Raw genomic sequence first — 21,392 nt, 5'->3', positions numbered from 1 at the left:
TTCTGAGACACAAACTCTGTGAAGTTTGCTTTTGTGCTTGAGAAGGCAATTCAAAGGATTCTTTTGTGTATTGGAGAGAAAACTGATTTCACCTATTGCTTTTAATCTTTGATTTTGTTTTGGATTGGGTAATTGAGTTATTGGATATTAAACAGGTACATTTACCTCCATGTCTGGGCAGAAAGAAATCATGTTCCCGCCCCTCTATAAAAGATTGGTCTTTGTCTTTGTACTACTATTTTTATTAGTTTATTATTGTCATGTATATGGAGATAGAGTGAGAAGCTTTTGTTTGTGTACCATCCAGACAGATTGTGCCATACATAAGTACATGAAGATAGTAAAGAGAAAAACAGAATGCAGAATATAGTGTTGCAGTTACAGAGAAAGTGCAGTGCAGGTAGACAAATAAAGTGCAAGGGCCACGATGAGGTAGATTGGGAGGTCAAGAGTTCACCTTTTAGCATATGAAAGGTCCATTAAAGAGCCTAATAACAGCGGGATAGAAGCTGTCCTTGAGTTTGTGGTAGGTGCTCTCGGGCTTTTGTATCTTCTGCCTGACGGGAGTGGAGAGAAGAGACAATTGCTTTTGCTAAATTTGGTTTAGTGCTCACCGCAGAGGGTACAGACATCCACAAAACCAATACACGTAATTATTCAAAGAATTCTATTTGTGTTTTTTCTGGTATCCTGCTGTTAGTAGTGTGTAATAGGAATCATAGTTCCAATACTGTACTCTAAAAATACCTTTCTAATTCTGTTGTTCCTCACTTGTTCTTGAGTAACACCATGACATCTAGTCCATTGTGTTGCGATGTGTACAGAGATGGCTGATTAGACTAAGTGGGCTCAAAATTTCCTCTCACACCGGTGACAGAGGTGTGGGGATGTTGTGGACTTTTGTTCCTCTCTGCTCCCTCCATTCTAGTTTCCTCAATGAACGAGACTGCTTTTTATGCAGGCAGGCCAAATAGGATGATTCAAGGCTTGTTGTTCCCAGTGGGATGTGTCAATGTTGAAGCTCTTCAGTGATGTTCCAAGAGAGTCTTTGAATCTCTTTTTCTGTCCACCATGCGATCATTTGCCCTCAGTCAGCTCTCTATAAAGTAGCTGCTTTGTTACTCAGTCATCAGACATTCTTCTGACACGTCCTGCCCACCTGATCTGTGATACTGTCAACAATGTGTAAATGCTGGGGAGGTTTGTTTGGGACAGTATCTGTGCATCTGGAATCTTGTCTTGCCACTTGATGTGGAGCATTCTGCAAATCATGTGGAAGTGGCTGAGCTGTCTGGCATGCCTAATGTACACTGTCCACGTCTCACAAGCACAGAGTAATGTGGGTATGACAACAGCACGATACACCTTTGGTCTGCAGGCTGATTCCTCTTCATTCCCAAACTTTACTTCTCAGTCTTCCAAAAGCAGAGCTGCCGTTTGCTATGCTATTGTTGTCTTTGTCATCAATGTTGACTGATCACGAGAGAGAGCTGCCAAAGTATGTGAACTTGTCCACTACTGAAAGCCTCTGGCCACTCACAAGAATATTTGGTTTCATGTATGGGGTGTTTGGTGCAGGTTGGGGCATAACTTCTGTTTTCTTTGTGCTAATTGTGAGGCCAAAGTTGCCACAGGCACAGGCAACTTTGTCCAAGCTCTTCTGCATATCAGCATCTGAGCTTGCATTGAGTGCACAGCCATCAGCAAAGAGGAAATCCCTTAAGCTGGATTCCTGTACTTTGGTTTTAGCTGAGAATCTCCTTGGGTTAAAAAGATCCCTATCAGTTCTGTATCTGAGGTTGATTCCATCTTCGTTATCAGGGTAGGCATCAGACAACATCACAAAGAGCATCATACTGAACAGTGTGGGGGCATGCACACAGCCATTGGTCTGAAAATTCTCTGTCACCCATCACTCTGGCCTTCATACCTTCATGGAATTGTCGACAATTGTGATGAACTTTTTGGGGAAACCATACTCTGCCATGATCTTCCATAGGCTCTCACGACAGTGTCAAGATCTTTAGTGAGATCGACAGAGGTGGTGAACAAGCCGTAGTTTTGTTCTTAGCATTTCACTTGGAGTTGTCTTGCTGCAAAGTTTATGTCTACTTTTCCACACCCTTCATGGAAACCACATTGAATATAGAACACTAATAGAGCTGGAGCCACAAGCTGTGCATCAAGGAGCCATGTGTAGCTCAGGAGCCTTGGTCTGAGAATCACTGACCAATACATTCAGTTTATTTCATGTATGTATCTCATAAGATAAGCTATAAACATAGGTGGCATATGGGGAGTTTTAAATCAATTGCATAAATTAATCTGGAATAAGTATCAGTAACAGTGGTGAAGAAACTAGATTCTAGTAAAAGCCAATCAGGTTTGCTAATATCCATTAGTGGAGGAAATTGAATTTATCGATTCAGGAATTCTTTTTGAGTCCATAAACAGGTAACTCAGGGACTCCTACTTAACATGAGTTTGAAGGCAAGGAGAAAGGAGGCAGATCCTGTTGTCCAAATGACAGAGACTAACAGTCTAGTTCACAAAAGGCACTGCATAGATCCCATCACCTGTGAATGGTGTACACATTAGAGAAGAGGTTTGCTGCTTTGGGGTTACTACAACAGGCTTGATCAGTGGAAGATGATGACCCACAAGAACCATTCTAACAGTCACATTCAGCCAAGGAAAGAACCAATTCTTTTCAACTAATTCCACAGATAGCATCAAATCCTCGCAAACCAGGGCGGGGGAGTTGGCAGGATCACAGCACTTTACAGAAGGTTCTATGTCACCTGTGTATGTAGTAGCAGTTTCAGCTTGGTTTGAAAACTGTTACCCAAACGTGTTTAACTGATAAGAGATGAATCATTATTGTTCCCTTTCTGATACTGATTAAAACTGGTTCTACCTTGGCATTGCAATGACCAACAGCACGATGAGACTGTTCGTGTCAAGTGTCCAGTCTGTTCTGGATTGTAGTCTTCTTGGGATCATTTTCTGTATGATCCCATCATGGATGGGAGACTAACAGCACCATGAAGAGGTATGTAACCACTGACTCCAACCCTGAAATGTCTTGACTTGAGGCCCAACTAAGGTGGTAGAATTAAAAATCTTTCCCTACCATTAACACTTTTAATATTTTCCTAAAACACCAACAAAACATTTTAAATAGAGACACAAGAGACTGCAGATGCTGCAATCTGGAGCAAAAAACAAACTGAAGGAATTCAGCAGGTCGAGCAGCATCTGTGGAGGGAAAGGACTGTTAACACTTCGGGTCGAAACCTGCATCAGGACACTGCATCTAGTCCTTTCCCTCCACAGATGCTGCTCGACCCGCTGAGTTTCTCCAGCAGTTTGATTTTGGCTCCAAAACGTTTTAAATGAAGCTTTCACTTTGGCGGTATTGTTTTCTTGAAACTTGTTTCATCTTTTCAAAGCACCTCTTTCAGCTTCCTGACAGAATGATGGCCTTAACTATTTTCCTCTCTTAAATTGTCACTCCTGTGGGCAAGAGCTGGGTCTCCTGCGAAACACCTCCAACCCAATGACGGGACGGAGATCAGGGCTCAACACCTCCCCTAGTGGTAAGACTCAAATCACAACTCAGCAGCTCCCCCAATGGCAAGAGCGAGATCATAGCTCAGTAGTTCCTCTAGTGGCAGGACTGAGATCAGCACCCAGCTGCTTCCTCTGGCAGAATCAGACCACAGCTCACCAGAGCTCCTCGAGCCTTATGAGGCAGTCCCTCGGGATGAAGTTGTAGTGATCTTGGCTCTGGATTAGGGGCAATGGTTGAACATTTTTCCATTCATCCTGTAGGTTAGATCCACTCCAACAGGAAGGATATTGGACGTGAGGTGCATTATTGTGATGAAGAAGATTGACCAAAACTGGAGATGCAGCTGGATGACCTTTGGCTCCGACGGGATACCGAGGAGTACCTAGACAAGAACTACAGGGAGGCAGTCACTCCTAAGCTGCAGGAGGCAGGTAGCTGGGTGACTGTCAGGAGAAAGATGGAGAATAAGCAGGTAGTGCAGAGTACCCCTGTGGCCATTCCCCTCAATAACAGGTATACCGCTTTGGATACTGTTGTGGGGGGACCTACCAGGATAAAGCCACAGTGACCAGGTCTCTGGCACTGAGACTGGTCGTGTGGTGCAGAAGGGAAGTGGGGAAAAGAGGAGAGCGGTAGTGATAGGGGATTCAATGGTAAGGGGGGCAGACAGGAGATTCTGTGGACGTGAAAGAGACTCTTGGATGGTATGTTGCCTCCCCAGTACCAGGGTCAGGGACGTCTCCGATCAGGTCCACAGTATTTTGAAGGGGGAGGGTGAACAGCCATAAGTCGTGGTACATATTGGTACCAATGACACAAGTAGGAAAAGAGATGAGGTCCTGAAGAGGGAATATAGGGAGCTAGGTAGCAAGCTGAAAAGCAGGACCTCAAGGGTAGTAATCTCTGGATTGCTGCCTGTGTCACACGCCAGTGAGGGTAAGAATAGGTTGATTGGCAGATGAATGTGTGGCTGAGGAGTTGGTGCTGGGGGCAAGGTTTCAGATTTGTTGATCATTGGGATATCTTCTGGGGAAGGTACAACCTGTACAAAAGGGACAGGTTACACCTGAACCTGAAGGGGACCAATATTCTTGCGGGCGGGTTTGCTAGAGCTGTTTGGGAGGGTTTAAACTAGTTTGGGAGGGGGATGAGAACCCGAGTGATAGGTCAGAGGTTGGTGCATTTAGTGTACAAGTAGATGCAGCGTGTAGAATGACTGTGAGGAGGGATAGGCAGTTGAAAGGGCAAAGTTGCAGTTAGTTGAATGGGCTGAAGTGTGTCTAGTTTAATGTGAGAAGTATCAGGAACAAGGCTGATGAAATTAGAGCATGGTTAAGTACATGGAACTACGACGTGGCCATTACAGAGACTTAGCTATCACAAGGGCAGGAATGACTGCTGGATATTCTGGGGCTTAGATGTTTCAAAAGGGACAGGGAGGGAGGTAAAAGAGGTGGGGGAGTGGCTTTGCTGATCAGGGACAGTATCACAGCTGTAGAAAGGGACGATGTCCTGGAGGGATCGTCTACTGAGTCAGTGTGGGTGGAAGTCGGAAGCAGGAAGGGAGCAATCACTCTACTGGGAGTATCCTACAGACCCCCTAATAGCAGCAGAGACACTGAGGAGCAGATCAGGAGGCAGATTTTGGAAAGGTGCAAAAATAGCAAGGTTGTTGTCATGGGTGATTTCAACTTCCCTATTATTGATTGGCACCTCCTTAGTGTAAATGGAATAGATGGGGCAGAGTTTGTTAGGAGTGTCCAGGAAGGATTCCTGACAGAGTATGTAGACAGGCCAACTAGAGGAGAGGCCATACTGGACCTGGTACCAGGCAATGATCCTGATCAGGTTTCAGATTTCTTGATGGGAGAGAATTTTGGAGATAGTGACCATAACTCCTTGACATTTACCATAGCCTTGGAGAGGAAAAGGAGCAGATGATTTGGGAAAGTATTTAATTGGGGGAGAAGGAATTATGATGTTATTAGGCAGGAACTTGGGAGCTTAAAATGGGAACAGATGTTCTTGGGGAAGTGCACAACGGAAATGCGGAGGTTGTTTAGGGAGTACTTGCATGGGGTTCTGGATAGGTTTGTCCATTGAGGCAAGGTAAGGATGGTAGAGTGAATGAACCATGGTTGCATAGAGACATAGAATATCTTGTCAAGAGGAAGAAAGAAGCTTACCTAAGGTTTAGAAAGCAAGGATCAGACAGGGCTCTGGAGAGTTACAAGGTAGCCAGGAGGGAGCTTAAGAATGGACTTAGGAAAGCTAGAAGGGGACATGAGAAGGCCTTGGCGAGTAGGAATAAGGAAAACCCCAAGGCATTCTACACATATGTGAGGAATAGGAGGGTGACTAGAGTGAGGGTAGGACCAATCAGGGATAAGAGGAAACATGTGCCTAGAGTCAGAAAAGGTACTTTGCTTCAGTATTCACCGGCGAGAGAGACCTTTACGTCTGTGAGGTTGGCATACAACAAATTGATACGCTAAGGCATGTCAAAGTGAGGGAAGAGGATATGCTGGAACTTTTGAAAAACATTAGGATAGATAAGTCACCGGGGCCAGACGGGATATATCCAAGGTTATTACAGGAAGCGAAGGAAGAGATTGTTGTGCCTTTGACAGTGATCTTTGCGTCCTCACTGGCCACAGGAGTAGTGCCAGATGATTGGAGGGTGGCAAATATTGTTCCTTTGTTCAAGAAAGGGAGTAGGGATAACCCTGGGAATTACAGGCCAGTGAGTCTTACTTCGGTGGTGGGCAAATTACCAGAGAATATTCTTAGAGACAGGATTTATGAGCATTTGGAGAAGCACAGGCTGATTAGGGACAGTCAGCATGGCTTTGTGATGAGCAGGTTGTGCTTCACAAGTCTGATTGAATTCTTTGAGGACATGACAAAGCACGTTGATGAAGGTAGAGCAGTGGATGTGGTGTACATGGATTTTAGTGAGGTGTTTGATAAGGTTCCTCGTGGAAGGCACATTCAGAAAGTCAGGAGGCATGGGATCCAGGGAAACTTGGCTGTGTGGATTCAGAATTGGCTCGCCTATGGAAGACAGAATGGTTGTAGATGGATTGTATTCTGCCTGGAGGTCGGTGACCAGTGGTGTTCTGCAGGGATCTGTTCTAGGACCCTGCTCTTTGTAATTTTTATAAATGACTTGGATGAGGATGTGGAAGGGTGGGTGAGTAAGTTTGCTGATGACATGAAGGCTGGTGTGTTGTGGATAGTTTAGAAGGTTGCTGTAGGTTACAACAGGACATTGATAGGACGCAGAGCTGGGCTGAGAAGTGGCAGATGGAGTTCAACCCGGAAAAGTGTGAAGTGATTCACTTTGGAAGATCGAATTTGAAGGCAGAATACAAGGTTAGTGGCGGGACTCTTAGCAGTGTGGAGGAACAGAGGAATATTGGTGTCCACGTCCATAGATCCCTCAAGGTTGCCACGCAGGTTGATAGGGTTATTAAGAAGGCGTATGGTGTGTTGGCCTTCATTAGTCGGGGTATTAAGTTCAAGAGCCGCGAGGTGATGTTGCAGCTCTATAGAACTCTAGTTGGACCACACTTGGAGTATTGTGTTCAGTTCTGGTTGCCTCATTATAGGAAGGATGTGGAAGCTTTAGAGAAGGTGCAGAGGAGATTTACCAGGATTCTGCCTGGATTGGAGAGCACATCTTATGAGGATAGGTTGAGTGAGCAAGGGCATTGCTCTTTTGAGCAAAGAACAATGAGAGGTGACTTGATAGAGGTGTACAAGATAATAAGAGGCATAGATCGAGTGGGCAGTCAGAGACTTTTTCCCAGGGTGACAATGGCTAACACGAGGGGACATAATTTTAAGGTGATTGGAGGAAGAAATAAGGGGGATGTCAGAGGTAAATTTTTTTACACAGAGAGTGGTGGGTGTGTGGAACGCACTGCTGGCAGAGGTGGTGGAGGCAGATACATTGGGGGCATTTAAGAGACTTAGATAGGCACATGAATGATTGAAAAATGGAGGGCTATGTGGGAGGGAAGGGTTAGATAGATCTTAGAGCAGGATAAAATGTCAGCACAACATTGTGGGCCGAAGGGCCTTTACTGTGCTGTTATGTTCTATGTTCAAAAGAATGGAGACACAACTTTTCTTAACCTGCGTCTGAATTGGGATTGGGCCATCGTTGGACCCATTGGTTAGAATCATAGCCTGCATGTCATTAAAACATGGAACAATAGAACACAGGAACAGGCCCTTCAGCCCACCATGTCTGTGCCAACCATGATACCACTTTAAACGACACATCTTGCCTGCATGTGGTCACTATCCCTCCATTCTGTGCCTTTTCATGTGGCTGCCTCAATGCGTCTTAAACGCTACTATTGTATCTGCTTCTGCCACGTCCCCTGGCTCCCACGCTCCATGTAAAAAATCTTGCCTTATAAATCTCCTTTAAACTTTCCCCTCTCATCTTAAGGCTATGCCCTCTAGTAGTTGACCCTAGGAAAAAGATCCTATCTACCCCCCTCATAATTTTATGCACTTTTATCAGGTCACCCCTCTGCCTCTGATGTTCCAGAGAAAAAAATCCAAGTTTTTCCAACCTCTCTTCTTGGCTCATACCCTGCAGTGCAAGCAGCGTCCTGGTAAACCCCTCTTGCACTCTCCAAAGCCTCCACATTCTTTCTGTAATGGGGTGACCAGAACTGCACACAATACTCCAAATCAGAATCAGATTTATTATCACTGACAAGTGATATGAAATTTGTTGTTTTGTGGCAGCAGTACAGTGCAAGACACAAAAACCTATAAATTACAAGAACAAATCGTCCAAAACAAAAAGGAATAATGAGACAATGTTCAAGGGTTCATGGATCATTCAGAGATCAGATGGAAGAGGGGAAGAAGCTGTTTCTGAATCGTTGAGGCCTGTTCAAAGCTTTATACAACAGCAACATAACTTTCTGTGTTTTATACTCAATGCCCTGACCGATGAAGGCAAGCATGCCATACACCTTCACCATCACTCTGTCTACTTGTATTGCCACTTTCAAGGGATCTATGGACTTGCACCCCAAGTCATGATGCACCATGGAGACAAATTTCTGGAGGCAGACAAATTTGGGAAGAGCTCTCCAAAGTCCTCCTTCATTGACAGACTCAAAGGTTTTTAATAAAATCAGAAAACTTCACATACGATGCATGCTACGCTCCTTGTACTTTTGCTTTGGGTTGAGCTGTGCTGAAGATCATAGTGTCTCTTGATGGTTGGAACCACTCTGCCACTGGGAGGAGGCGATGGAGGAGGACCCTGGAGATGGTGTTCCCTGTGGCAAACACCAGCAAGCCCCTCGGCAATTATTGCAACTGGTTCTTGAACACAATTACGGCATCTGAGTTCGTCTGCCGTACCCTCCCCATCCTGAGAAGGTGATGAAGCTGTACATTCGTGCCAGAACATCTGCTCTGCCAGGTTTTAGTAGTTCAGCTGGGTTGCCTTCTTGGCCTCTTGTTGGGCTGAAGTAGCAGCATGACTGGTCTGGATAATGTCCTGTGGGATGGAGTCAAGGCCACTCATGTCAAGTCAGACACTCACTTATTCTAGCTGTTCCATCCAATGAGTTTTGATCTCCTCCATTTGTGGCTTTCAGCAGCGCATGTCCTTAGCTGTTTGCGTCACAAATGGTCTTAGCAATGCTGAAGAACTCATGCAGGTCAGCATCCTGTGTCTCTGTTTCCCATGGACAGCTCATGGATAAGTTACTATGTTCCTGGGCAAACAACATCACTACGGTTTCCCTGGTCTGGGAAACACATCATTGAAAGCTGAGCATCTCTGTGGACAAAATGTTGGCATCCGGAGTGAACGTCATATGTCCTTCTGTCAATGAGTCCAAGCATCTTCTCAACACCCCCATTCCAGACCCACCCATGTGATATTGTGCCTGTACAGGGGAGGGTGGAAAGGAAAATCAGAAGGGAGGTTTTCAGGATCAGTGGGAGGAAGCAGTAAGTTGGAAGACATCAGGAATCAGAGATCTCTGCAACTGTGCTAAAGGGAGTGGAATATCTGGCAGCTCAGAAGTCGACCATTAGCAACTGAGGAAATGTACATGTCCATAACCTGTAACCTCATGGCCTGGACTATCCTTCACTCTGCCATTATCATCAGGGCGGGGGGGTGTCAACCCTGGTTCAGTGAGTGCAGGAGGGCAGAGAGTCATGGTATCATACAGCAGTGACCCAGGACCTTCAGCCCATTGACTCTGTACTGACCATCAACCACCCATTGGCACTAATCCCATTTTATTCTCCCCACTTTCCCATCAAACTGCCCAATTCTACACTCACCTACACACTAGGGGTAAGCTGTAGCAGCCAATTAACCTGACAACCTGCACATCTTTGGGATGTGGAAGGAAATCAGAGCATCCAGAGAAAGCCAACATGGTCACACAGAGAACATACAAAGTATGGCAGGGCTAAAGGCAAGGCATTCTCAACCATGTTCAGAGTTCCTGCTGAAATTCTCACATTTTCAGCCAGTTTGATTCAAGAAACAGCTGAGAGCCCCAGATACAGCAAAGGCTTAACGATCAGACAAGATCCCAGCTGCAGTGCTGAAGATTTGTGATCCAGTGCTAACCACTCCTCCAGCCAGGCTGCTCCAGTACGATTACAACTCTGGCATCTACCCAACAAGTCAAGTCGAGTTTATTGTCATGTGTACAAGTACAGTGAGGAACAGGTACAATGAAAAACTTGCTTGCAGCAACATCACAGGCACTGAGGTTCAGACAACACACAGAACATAAATTATACCAGATAGTGAAGAAGAAAGACTGCAAAGCAAGACATTGGTGCAAAAACCCCACAATCCATGGAAGACCAAGAGGTGTTCTGTAGTGTTCTGTTGCTGAGGTAGGATTAGGGTTGTGCAGGTTGCTTTAATGTGGACTATTGCCCAGATGGGTCCCATTCACAAAAAGCAGAACAAATCCAATCTAGCTAAATACTGCCTAAACAGTTTTCTCTCAATCATCAGAGAAGTGATGGAATGTGTCATTGACAGTGCTAACAGGTGGTAATTACTCACCACTGAAGTGCTCACTGATGATCAGTTTGGGTTTTGCCAAGAGCACTTCATCTCCAGACCTCATCACAGTCTTGGTACTCACGTGGACCAAAGAGCTGAGTTTCAGAGGTGAGGTGAGAGTGACTGCCCTTGACATCAAGGCAGAATGTAGCCAAGTGTGGTATCAAGGGCCCTAGCAAAACTGGAGTCAATGGAGATCAAGGGGAAAGAACCCAGGACAAAGAAAGAAGATTATGGTTGGTGGAAGCCTCTCATCTCAGTTCCAGGACATCACTGCAGGAGATCCTCCGTGCAGCAGGCAAAACCATTCATTTTCAGCTGCTTCATCAATGACCTTCTTCCACCATAAGGTCTGAAGTGGTCCAAAGGTTCACTGATTATTGTAGAATGTTCAATTCCATTCCCAATTCCTCAGCAATTGAAGCAGTCCATAGCGTCATGCTGCAAGACCAAGACAACATTTGGGCACAAGGTGATAAGTGGCAGGTGACAGTCATGTCACAAAAGCGCCAGGTAATGTCCACATCCACTTGCCCTTAAGATTCAATGCAGTTACCATTGCTGGGTACTCATCGTTGATGGGAGATCACCAGTGGCCCAGAACACAGCTGGACCAGACTCATAAAAACAGTGGCTACAAAAAAGAACTGAGTCCCCTGAGGTGAATGGTTCACCTCCTGACACTCCAAGGCCTTTCCACCATCTACAAGCCACACCAGGGATGAGATAGGATATTTTCTACTTACCTGGAGAAGTACAGATCCAACAATATTCAAGAGTCTTGACAAAGCAGATCACTTGACTGGGTTCACATCCACCACCAGAAACATTTGTTCTCTCCCCCACAGGCACCCTGCAGCTGTAGTGTGTACCACCTACAAATACTCATCCATACCACTATGATCTCACTTCCCAAGTGAGTAACCTTTACCATCAAAAAATACAGGGACAGCCAGCACCACCATCCTGACTTGGAAATATATTGCCAATCCTTTCTTCCCCACTGGATCCAATCCTGGAATCCTCTCCCCAGTGTAATTGTGGGAGCACCTTCACCAAAAGGACTGCAGCAGTTCAAGAAGGTGATGCTGCCAACTTCTCAAAGGTAATCAGGGATAAGTAATAACCCCTGGCCTTGATCATGACCAGAATCTGAACTGGATGACTTTTCTTTTGGGAAACGGGAGAGGCCAAGACATTGGAGTAGGGAGAAGAGTTCAGAGAAAGTGGGGGGAAACATGCAGCCAAGGCATCTCTTTAGACACTGCAAAGCATGCATATGTCATCCATCACATACATACATGCTGTATGGATCACATGCATGAACACTGCACCACTTATCAGTATGCAGTGCCCCACGATCATGATACATGAACATTATTGCATTGTTTCTAAATGGTATCTGAATCTGCTTCAATAATAATCCAACTAGGCACTAATTATATTCATTAGTTTTGCATTTGTAATGTAGAAATGCAACAGTTAAAGTATAGGTTGTCAAAAAATTGCTCTGAATTCTGCAAGCAATTTTTCTGTCCATAATACTTTGGTGATCTCCTAACTTTCATGTCCCCAGGTTTGATTCAGTAAGTACATCACTCTACCTGTGACAAGATCAGATCACAACTCACAAGCTGAGGTCACAGTGCAGCTGCTCACCCATTGGCAGGACCCTGTTCACAGCTCAACAGCTCCTCTAGTGGCATGAGTCAGATCACAGCAGCTCCTCAATGCCAGGGTAGTGTCACAGCTTCATATTTACTCTAGGGGCATACATAACTCCATCCTGATGCAAGGTTGTGGACTTGAATTGTTAACCCTGTTTTCCTTTCTCCATAGACTCCTCCTTGACCAGCATTGCATTTGTTATTTTTATTTCAGATTGGTGCACACTGTGTCATCTTGTGGCAGGACCAAGATCACAGCTCAGCCTAGAAACTTGGAGAGATAAATGTACATCTCTTCCTTCCCCATGTAGTAACACTCTATATCTGTATCACTTGCCAGAGTGTTGTCAAATTGATTTAATTTTCACATTCTCAGCCTTGTTTTCGAACTCCCTCTGTGATTTCACCCATCTCATCTCCACAACTTCCTCTGGCCCTGCATCTCTTTAAGAATGCCACACTCTTCCAGTTATGATCTATTGTACATCTCCAAAAGTATCCCTGCAGTGCAATCCTGTCTGCTCCACTGTGGCTATGTCTTTTGCTGCCTTGGCCCTCTGGTCGAGAGTCCCACTCCTCGATTTCTCTACCTCACAACGTCTCTCTCCCATTAATCTTTTAAAAACCAACCTCCTCAAATCTCCTTGCGTGGTTTACTGTCAAATTTAATTCCCATGAAAAGCCTTGGAGGATCTTGCTATATTAAAGATATTGAGTTTTATTTAAATATACAGTTATACAATACATAAAATTGCATTGTCTTAATTCACAGTACAAAATATAATATAACATTCACTGACAATATTCAACAATATGTCAATATGACTTCAATATTCATTCCTAAACATTCCATGAGGGAAACATCTGAGAGGTATTACACAACGTCCTGCCTCCCAATATCCAATTGCAGTAGAATTTTTCTATGCAGCTGTGATACTTTACTCTGTACTGTTATTGTTTTTACCTGTACTACATCAATGCATTCTGTATTGACTCAATGTAACTGCACTGGGACCTGTACGATCGGTATGCAAGACAAATTTTTCACTGTACCTCGGTGCAAGTGACAATAATAAACCGATACTTTATACTGTGACCTTTCTCCACAGAGCCTTTTCAATGGCTGCACCAAGCACCAAGCCTGTCCTTCAACACGTACTCCGGTACCTTGGAGTAGGCCAATTGGCAGCATTCCATTATGTATGTCTCCTTGCACTGGAATTTCAAAGAAAGAACACTTTGGTCTGCCTGAGTCATAGAATCATATAGCACAGAAACAGGCCCTTTGGCCCAACTCGTCCATGCCAACCAAGATGCCCATCTAAGCTAGTCCCATCTGCCCATGTTTGACCCATGTTCCTCTAAATCTGCTCCAAGTGTGACCTTGCCAGCATCTTGTACAAATTCCTAGCCAGGTACCTGTCCAAATGTCTTTTAAATGTTATTGTACCTGCTTCAATGATTTCCTCTGGCAGCTTGTTCCATATACATGCCACCCTCTGTGTGAAAAAGTTCCTGTTAAATCTCTCCCCTCTCGCCTTAAACCTATGCCCTCTAGTTCTTGATTCCCCAACCTTGGGAAAAAGACTGTGTGCATTCACCCTATCTATGCCCTTCTTGAGTTTATACACTTCTATAAGATCACCCCTCAATCTTCTATGCTCCAAGGAATAAAGTCGTAACCTGCCCAACCTCTCTTTATCACTTAGTCCCTTGTGTTCTGGCAACATCCTCTTTTCTGTACTCTTTTCAGCTTAATGGCATCTTTCCTATAGCAGGGTGACCAAAACTGAACACAATACTCCAAGTGCAGCCTCACTGGCATCTTGCACAACTGCAATATTACATCCCAACTTCCATGCTCAACACCCTGAGTAATGAAGGCCAGCGTGCCAAAAGCCTTCATCACACTTGACAAGAGTTGATTATCTTCCAGCAGCTGTTGATTATACATCCCTGAAAACTGGCTGTAGAGTACAGAGTCCCATAAATGCAAGTTGTAGACCTAACATTAGGAAAACCTTTGTTCTGATCTCAGTTCTTTTGTAAAGGCCTTTGCTTGAGAACATACTGAAATAGCAGGGAGGAAAAAAGCAAATTATTATTGTTGTGAAGATTAGTAGTGGGCCAGATAATTGGAAAAACTTTTGAGGACAGCAAAGGATGACTATAAACATTGAGTGAGAAGATTGATTGTGGGAGTGAACGAGCACTCAAAATAAAAATAGACAGTAAGTGCTTCTACAAAGGAAGAGAGCAGACAAAGTGAATGTTGGTCCCTTAAAGGATGAAAATAATGAATTAGTAAATGGGATACAAGGGAACAGCAGGGACAATGAACAAATATTTTCTATCCATCTTCATGGTAGAAGACACCAAAAATATTCCCATAATGTTAGAAAATAAGTTGGTGGGGGGGGGGGGGGGTGGTAAAGGGAGTGAGGAACCTTGAATAATTTGAATTATCATCACCATTAGAAGGAAGTTTTAGACAAACATGAGAATAAAAGTCCAACAAGTCATCTGGGCCTGACGGTCTGCAGAGATAATGGAGGCATTGATTGAGATCTTCTGAGATTCCCTAGATTTGGAAAAAGTCCCAGCAAATTGGAAAGCTGTTAATGTAATGCCACTGTTCAAGGGAGGGGGGAGACAGAAAGCAGCAAACTATAGGCCAGTTAGCTTAACATCTGGCATTGGGAAAATTTATTATTCAGGAAATATTACCAGGACAATTAGAAAATCAATCAAGGGAAGTCATAGTTTTATGAAAAGGATATCATGTTTCACAAATCTATTAGAGTGCTTTGAAGGTGTAAATGGTCAGGGTAGACAAAGGGGAATCAGTAGAGGTGATGTATTTGGATTTACAGAGTGAATTTGACAATGTGCCACATGACTGGATATTGCATTAGGCAAGAACTCATTGGAGTAATGTCTGCATGGATAGAGGATTGGCTAACTAAAAGAAGACAGTCAGGATAAATGGATCATTTTCAGGTTGGCATGCTGAATCTAATGGGGGTGCCACAGTAATCCTCACTGGAGCCTCAACTAAAGACAATCTATATCACTAACCTGGTATGCAGTTCTGAATTTGGGTATTAAAATATCAAGACACTTGACGGAATGGAAGAGGCATTTTATAAGTCTCCTCATGGAACTGAAGTCAAATGTCCATCACACACACAGCTCATGAGATTTCGGATGGCAGCAGCAGGAGGTTGGGCATGAGAAGATATGCTCATACATCCAGGTCTCAAGCCTACTCTGATTAGCTTGCTGAAACAAACAGCTGCTGCAGGCTAACTGTGTCTCTAAGTGACAGCCTCACCGTTCATTGAGGTATCATATATCTTCCTCCCATCTGTGATCACTGCAGATACAAAGTCGTGACGCTTATGACGAGCTTCTGCTGCCTACTGTTCACGTACCAAGGTCTTAAACCAGCTGTTTGTCTAAACACAGAGGAAGGTAGAGGTCTGTAAGGAGACCAGGGCATTTAGACCAGTAAAAGGCCAGGCACAATGGTGGCCTCTTTACGCCTCAACAGTGTAAACCCTCAACAGCTTCACAGGAGCCGATTGAGTGAGTTGGCTCAAAATTGGCTCACTTAGCAACAGGAATATAATTATAAGACCATAAAGACATAGGAGCAGAATTAGGCCATTCGGCCCATCATGGCCGATTTATTTTTCCCTCCTTCCCTCCCATTCTCCTGCCTTCTCCCCGTAACCTTTGACGCCCTTACTAATCAAGAACCTATCAACCTCTGTTTTAAATATACCCAATGACCCAGCCTCCACAGCCGTCCGTGGCAATGAATTCCACAGATTCACCACCTTCTGGCTAAAGAAATTCCTCTTCATCTCTGTTCTAAAGGAATGTCCTGCTATTCTGAGGCTGTGCCCTCTGGTCCTGAACTCTCGCACTATGAGAAAGCTCTGTGCCAGTTTCAATAATCCAATGCCTGTGTCTCGCAGATCCCCACTCTCCAATAACATCTGGAGTGGACAAAACATGGGGAACTGCATTTCTTCATGCTCAGATAATCCAACAAACCTCTGAAAGGACAGGTCATCTAGGTTTCCTCGCTTGCAAGTATACTAACTGTCTAAACCCCTGCAATGGCTCCATCCATACCGCAGAGCACCAAAAACCCAAGATCAACCAACCAGCGATGAAGCTTACTGCATTTCAGCAAATTGACAATGACACAGTGGTGAAAAGTAAATTTGTACTCCATATTGGATAAGCACAGATTCAACCTGTGTAGATTTCTCTCTAGGTTGTTTGGAGACTCAGACTTGTGTCAGTTGTGAAGGCGGTCAAATAAAATGCAGAGTGATAGGAAGGACAGGCAGTGTGTCAGGCTCCCTACGGATTTCACAGAGCAGGCAACACAAAGGGCTCCACTAGCCAGCCAACCGGAAACATGTGCCCAAGCATCAGGGTAGGACTCAAATTATGGGGCATAATTTTTATGGTTAAGATATCAGGATTCTACACAGTGGGATTATAAATCAGGAATTGTAGTGCAAAGGGTAACTACCGATTCATGGACCATTGCTTTCCGGCCATTAGCTCATTGTCATTGCCTTGATTAATTTCATGCAAATTTCGCTAGGTTTTGTAAGCAGTGATAAAGTTTAACGTCTTGATGAAGTTTAATGTTTTATCCAACAATCTTGAAATATATTTTCCATTCCAATGCATTTATTAATGAAACCTGGATTGATACAGGTGTTTCATGCACCTCGAAATCGCAGCCAATTCCTGAGTAACATCTGGGGGCAGATAAGGAAGGAGGAGGAGGTATGGTCATTGGTGGTGTCAGCTGAATGCAGCACCAAAGGTGGGTTAATTGGTGACTGTAAATTAATCCTTGGTGTAGGTAAGTGGCAAAGGAAGAACAGGGAATCGATGAGCACATCAGAGAGAATAGATTACAGGACTACAGAGAAATAAGGAGGAATGGGACTGACGGAGTTGCTCTGTTTTGAGCCTACATGGACCTGATGGGCCAAATGTTCACCTTCTGTATCATAAATGCAAATAGTTAAAACCTACGTGGGATTCTCGACAGAAATGTTCAGTTAGTTTCTTGTGTTTGATGTAGTCTACATGGACTTCAGCAAAGCTTTTGACAAGATCCCACATGGCAGATTCCTTGAAAAAGTCAAAGCCCATGGGATCCAAAGCAGAGCAGCGAATGTTATTGAACAGTGGGTCCACAGGGCTCAGTACTTGGCCCTTTGCTTTTGCTGAATGTTTTAATGATTTAGACTTAAATGTAGTTTGCAGATGATGGAAAAATCGGCCATGTGGAACAGGAAAGATTTAGACTGCAAGAAGACGTAGAAGGTCTGATCAGATGGATAGAAAAGCAGCAAGTGGAATTTAATTCAGAGAAGTGTACGATAATGGACAATAATGGAAGGACACTGAATTAGCTGGACAAACAGAGGACCCTGGAGGTATATCCACTGATCCTTAAAAGCCAGTGAGACAGATCAATATGATGGTTCTTTTATTAGCTAAGGCACAGAATAAGCAGAGAAGTTATGGAATTGTATACAACGATTGTTAGGCTACTGTGTACAGCTCTGGCCACCACAATCCAGAAACAACGTGATTGCATTGCAGACGATACAGAAGAGATTTACGCAGGTGTTACCTCGACTGGAAAATTGTAGCATTGAGGAAAGATTGGATTGGATGGCATTGTTTCCTTTAGAACAGAGGAGGCGAAGAGAATGTTTAACTGAGGTGTACAAAATTATGATGGACCTAGTTAGAATAATTAGGAAGAACCTATTTCCCTTAGCAAAGATGTCATAGATTTTAAGTAATTGGTGGAATGCAAGTTGAACCAAACACATTTCACCTGACAGTGGTAAGTGTCTAAAATAGATTTGAGGGATATGGACCACATGCAGGCAGATCTGCAGTTTAAATTGGCATCACGGTCAGCACAGAGGCCGAATGGCCTGTTCCTATGCTGTACTGTTCTATGTTCTAGAACTGATGCCATATCCACTTCAAGAGTAGGTCAGAGGTTAGGAATGTGACGAGTAACCCGTCTCCTAACTCCAGAAAGCCAACCAGGCTCAGGTCAGGAGTGTGACAGAACACTGTCCACTGACCTGGGTGAGGGCAGCTTCAACAACACTCAAGAAGCTCAACACCACACAGGACAGAGCAGCCCACTTGATAGGCACCCCATTCACTCATTCCACCACTGACGCATAGTAGCAGCAGTTTGTACCATCTACAGGGCACACTGCAGTAACTCATCAAGAGTCCTTAGACAGTGCCTTCCAAACCTGCAACCTCTACCAGCTAGATGGACAAGGGCAGCAAAAGCATGGAAACACCACCAAATGGAAGTTGCCCTCCAAACCACACACCATCCTGACTTGGAAATATATCACCGTTCCTTCATTGTCGCTGGATCAAAATCCCGAACTCTCTCCCCAACAGCATTGTGGGTGTACCCACACCTCAAGGACTGCAGCAGTTCAAGAAGGCAGCTCACCACCACCTTCTCAATGTCAATTAGGAATAGGCAATTAAACATTGGGTCAACCTGTGAAGCCCACAGCCATGAATGCGAATGAATAAAAAGTCAGTGCCTAAAAAAGGGAAGTAAAGGCAGAAGCCCACAGCACAGTTAAGAAGTGCCTGATGTGTATTGAAGAGCCGTGACCAGTCCGGTTATGGATCAAGAGCCGGAAAGTGGGATTCAGGCGGGGTGATTTTTTGCTTGACGTTCACAGACACAAAGGGCCAAATATTCCTACCCTCCTGTTGTATCAAAGGCCAGGGGTCAGATGACAGTGACAACACTACTGACCCCCTTGGTCGGATGATAGCATTGCCTATCAGGTCGGAAGCTATACCACTGTCAATCAGGGGTCCGGCTCTGCACCATTAGGTAAACACCTTTGTTTTGCTGGACCCCTCGGATTGGTCTGTGCGAGCACCTTTGTTCCTGGGTGCATCTACTATTGGCCCATTTAAAACACCTTTGTCCTTGCTGGGCCACCCAGCCCCCCAGCAGCATAAAAGTGCTGCATGTTTGGTTTTTCTTTCTCTTTTTCTGTCTCCGAGGATGTTGAGGTGAGCTGTGCGCTACTTCAGGGCAGTTAGTTAAGGACTCCTGAGACCAAAGAGCCAATGTTTGTCCAGAATCAGGTGTCCAAACATTGTACTGTTTATTCCTTGATCATTTGTACCCAGTTATTGTTTATGAGTGTGTGTGTGTGTGTGTGTGTGTGTGTGTGTGTGTGTGTGTGTGTGTGTGTGTGTGTGTGTGTGTGTGCACCTCACCCTCTGTCGCAATTTCTCTCCACATTCGTGCTCCTGCTTGAGAGTGTGTGCGTGTGCATCTGTTCCCATTCATTCTGTCCCCACATTTGTCTTTGTTAATAAACCATTTTTAAATTACAAAGACTGTGTGTCCAGACCTTTATCTTTAAGACACCAAAAGAACCTTTCTCACAATACCTCCCCATCTTCCCTACCACTTAGATCAAGTTGTTTTCTCCCTTTCTCAGTTCTGATGAAGGTTCTCACATCTGAAATGTTAACTGTTCCTCCTTCCACTGATGCTGCCTGACCCAAGTTTTTCCAGCATTTTGTTTTTATTAGGGCGAAATGTCCTCCTGTATTATAAATTTTCTGTGATTCTGCAAGGACTGGATTATCTCCACTTTAACCAACTGAGTCAAATAGCTTCTGCAGCACCCAGTGACACAGTATAACTGGCATGGGATGATGTCAGGGCATGTCAGATATTTACCTCATGAGGAAGGCTTCAGTCTGCAATCAGTTTTGAGGAGCATGGCAAAGGTAAAAGCTATTGAGGGGTGGGATCAGCATTCAAGCCCAAGTTACAGCAAACTTAGCAGGCCAGATATTCCACAGTTCCAATGGGAAGGTTGCACCAGGAGCCCCGGTGTTGGGATCTTGTGGGCTGGTAACAAATGAACTTAGACAGCTCCACAGTCAACGAGGGAACCAGACCAGCGCTGAGGCTGCAAACAGTCTGGTTCAGCATGGGAGAGTGACACAGGAGGGGTTAGAGTTAATGATTACAGCTGGAACTGGTGGCAAGGGGTAAGGATTGTCGCAAAGGAAGGAAATCTCCATGTTGATTAGATGGCTCAATATGAAGAAAGCTGTATATATGGACTGCCATGCAAGTACCTGTAGTTTAGAGAATTCTTTTAAGACACGGGTAGCGAGAAATTGCAACTTTTTTTTATGATGAGGTACCTTGTGCCTCTTTTGAACTGTTTTTACCCATTTCTCATTGTAGTTGTACCCATCAGGAAATTGAACCTGGCAGCTCCAGGTACAATTCATCCTTAGTACCTAAGTCCCTGTTGTATTGTCCATGTTATGACAACATCAGCAGGCAATTTATTTACTTATTGGTAAACACTGGATCAACAGGTCACCATTTGCAGCCGGTGATTAGCATACCTTCTAACAAAGAGCACATCATGCTGAAAGCTGTGAAATGTTATTTGAAGGGACTTTGCAGGAACATTCATTTTAAATATTCACTCACTGTATCCACTGACTGTAATTATGATAAAAACGTCTGTCACACGAGGGGACTGCGCATCCCTGGTCCAGTTACAGCTCCCTGCTCATCACCTGGCTCAGTCACAGCAAATCACAGCACTCAGCCCCTGCTCTGTAATCCCTTCTTGCTACCTTGGCCTTGACTGAGCTCCTCCGTAACTCAGGGGGGTCTGTGCACTGTGATAACCCTCCACTACTGATTGTCTTTCCCCCACCTTCCTTTTGCTCGGCACAGCCCATTTCACTCATCGCCTGGACTGCCTTGCAGAGATTTCTTTAACATCATTGACCCACATCCCATTGGTCAGGACAGGCTGTCCCCGAGTAACAGACAGGTTCCATTTTTACAGACATCCATAAGTCAATTTTATCCACAAGTTGGAAAATACGCAAAAATCACAGGATGTGGTAACTAGACCTCCACAGTGTTGTAATGAATGGCACCAAAGGCACTCTAGGCTGTTAAGAAAGAACA

Source organism: Pristis pectinata, chromosome 30 (assembly GCF_009764475.1).
Source record: "Pristis pectinata isolate sPriPec2 chromosome 30, sPriPec2.1.pri, whole genome shotgun sequence".
Classification (NCBI taxonomy): Eukaryota; Metazoa; Chordata; class Chondrichthyes; order Rhinopristiformes; family Pristidae; genus Pristis; species Pristis pectinata.
The sequence above is the reverse complement of the archived record's forward strand: the minus strand, read 5'-3'. Positions refer to the sequence as shown.